Raw genomic sequence first — 3,154 nt, 5'->3', positions numbered from 1 at the left:
TTTATGCATGCCCAGTTTTTACACATTTGCAGTTTTCTCATTTACACTAAACTCTTGTGATTTTGTCCAAAAAATGACTTTTCCTTTGAAGTGTGATAACTAAGTCATTTCTGAATATTTTTTCACTTTCAACCACTCAAAATCTTCAGTGGCATCAGACCTATCTACACATATATAGTTTTTTATTTTTTTTATTTTTCAATGCCCCCTGTGGACAATAATAGCAGCATTATCCGAATAGCAAAACTAACTATGCTGTATATGTATAAAAAACAAAAGTCTAATTTGAATATTCCATATCACATAGTTAGAGGCTTGAATAAGTCGTTAAGTCATAACAACCGATTTTTTTATGCATGCCCAGTTTTTACACATTTGCAGTTTTCTCATTTACACTAAACTCTTGTGATTTTGTCCAAAAAAATGGATTTTCCTTTGAAGTGTGATAACTAAGTCATTTCTGCATATTTTTTCACTTTCAACCACTCAAAATGTTCAGTGGCATCAGACCTATCTACACATATATAGTTTTTTAATTTTTTTGTTTTTTTAATGCCCCCTATGGACAATAATAGCAGCATTATCCTAATAGCAAAACTAACTATGCTATATATATATATATATATATATATATATAAAAAACAAAAGTCTAATTGAATATTCCATATCACATAGCTAGAAGCTTGAATAAGTCCACAAGTCGTAACAACCAATTTTTTTATGCACACCCACTTTTTACACAATTGCAGTTTTCTCATTTACATTCAACTCTTGTGATTTTGTCCAAAAAATGGCTTTTCCTTTGAAGTGTGATAACTAAGTTATTTCTGAATATTTTTTCACTTTCAACCACTCACAATGTTCAGTGGCATCAGACCTATCTAAACATATAGTTTTTTTGTTTTTTGTTTTGGCCCCCTATGGACAATAATAGCAGCATTATCCTAATAGTAAAACTAACTATGCTATATAGGCTATATATAAATCAAACTAAAATATTTTATATTACATAATTACATCATTGGATAAGTAAAAGTCGTAACAATAGATTTTTTTTTTTTAGAACAAGACTGTGACAACGTGACAATAACTGATTTGATGATAGAATTTATGTTAACAATTTTACAAAACATACATACAATATAACAGTTAACATAATAACAACATACACAATTCATGATGTGCACTTTGAGATTTGTTGTTCAAATGTAAAGTGCGTTATAAATAAAATGTATTATTATTTATTATTATGTTCGAAGCCCGAAGTGGCTTTGTGCAAAGGCCACATTGTTTGCGCTTGGACGGGGGTCCAGCTCGCTGCTCAACCAAGCCTTCGGCAGAAGGCGGTGGTTCCCGTTTTAGGACTTCTGGCCGAATTAGAGCCTTGCCAAGTTCCTCAAGAAATAGTCGGCGCTTGTAGCTTTTCTTCACGTTCCACTCAAGGTAGATCTCCGTGAACAGCACAAACGAGGGTAGATCTCCGTGAACAGCACAAACGCGCTGCATGACGAAATGTCCGGCATGTGAAAAAACTCACACATTGGCCACCTGAGTGCGCGCCGGCGGCAGGAGTATGTGCCACAGGCCTGCAAAGCACAAGCGCACACAACAATAACAGCTTTGATCTTTGATCAGCTTTTACAAGACAAACCTTGATATGCAAAACATTTGCTTACTCACTCTTGTCATTACCTCGATCGCCGTCATTTTCGTCATGCGCCTCAACGTGGTCATGTCCGTGCCCCCGCCTTCTGCTCCCCGCTTTCATCTCGTTATGTTGTCAACTATTTCCTAATCCTCGTCATCAAAGCCGTCCTCCTCCGGCATCGAAAGTCCGGAAGAATTTGTTCAATGTCTTCTGGGCTCTCCAAAGAAGCGTCCGAACAAAGGTCGTCGTCGGAATCAGGATTTAACACCATTCGAATCGTGTCCTGCGGTGAAATACTTCTCGCCGCCATCGATCACAGTTGTGTTGGAAGAAATGCAAAATGGTGATCCTCGCGAGAACAGAGACTCCCAAAATGCCCAGAACCAATGAGAGTAAAGAAATTCAAACACCCAACCAATAAAAGTTGAAATTCAAACGAGAACAATAAACACGTGGTTTTTTGTTTTGGTTTTTTTGCATTTCCGGGAAGTACCTTTTTATTGTCTTGTGCAAACATGCAAAATTGCAAATACGCATGCCCAAATAGACTGAAAGTGAGCTCAGACAACATTGACACCAATTTTTTTGTAAAGCCAACCGTCTTTATTGCATTAATTTTTGACCGATCTGAAGCTAGCTTCGCAAGCAAATTCATGTATTGGCCTATGGCTCCATCTAGTGACTTCTGGGTGTCAACACAAATTTTTTTTTTTATCTGCATGTTTTTGACTCGCCAAAGAAGCGATTGCATCAATAATCACGGAAAATGCATTATAAAACATCAGGTTTACAACATTGAAAATCATGATTTATAATGGGAGTCAATGAGCCAAAAAATGGCAAAATAATGTAAAAACACGGGCAGGTTAGATGCGCCCCTGGAATGCAGTAAATGGAGGCTGGAGAAGGGCTTTGCTTTTTCCACACAAAATCATTTATTTAAAAAAAATCAAGAGAAAAATAATTTAAAAAGGGGTGCGTGGATCGTGGCTTGGACAGGGCTGTGCGTGTGGTTTGGACCAGTCCCCCCCGCCCCAGTCGGTCGGCACTGCTTTTGGGCACAGCACTGCAATCCAAAACACTTCAAACAAAAGTTCACGCAAGCAGGCTTTCGAGGCTCTCGGGGGTTTAGCCCACAACTTCACACTGCGGCCACTTGTGGATAGCCCGAAGCCACCCCAAAAATTTTTAAAAGACAGTTAAGAGCAGTCACGTAAAACAGTGTATAAAATGAAAACTTTTCCCTCACCCCCCTGCAAAAAAAAAAAAAAAAAAAGTGCCGTTCGTGCTTGCTGGCGTTTTTTTCCTTTGCGGCCAGTCTGGGATTGTCTTTAAAGGCAGGGGGGGGGGGGGCTCTGACGATCTCTCGTGGCATCGATCGCTGTTATGGCCGATGGTGGCGTGGGCGGTGGCGTTTTCACGTCGCGATGTGCACCTCCACCCCTGGCAGGTGCAGACAACAGTGGGTTAATCGGCGTTGTATCTGGCTGACCTGGGTTCGTTGCT

At 39.4% G+C, this 3,154-nt stretch overlaps 1 long non-coding RNA gene across 1 annotated transcript; it reads right to left on the bottom strand.

Moving 5' to 3' along the window:
• Positions 1-1,091: 1,091 nt before the first annotated feature.
• On the bottom strand, positions 1,092-1,893 carry LOC130919369 (uncharacterized). Its single transcript, XR_009063954.1, has 2 exons — positions 1,693-1,893; positions 1,092-1,586 (listed from the first exon to the last, which is right to left on the bottom strand). It is a non-coding gene; the product is annotated as an uncharacterized LOC130919369 (long non-coding RNA).
• Positions 1,894-3,154: the final 1,261 nt, after the last annotated feature.

Source organism: Corythoichthys intestinalis, chromosome 1 (assembly GCF_030265065.1).
Source record: "Corythoichthys intestinalis isolate RoL2023-P3 chromosome 1, ASM3026506v1, whole genome shotgun sequence".
NCBI classification, from domain to species: domain Eukaryota; kingdom Metazoa; phylum Chordata; class Actinopteri; order Syngnathiformes; family Syngnathidae; genus Corythoichthys; species Corythoichthys intestinalis.
The sequence above is the reverse complement of the archived record's forward strand: the minus strand, read 5'-3'. Positions and strand labels throughout refer to the sequence as shown.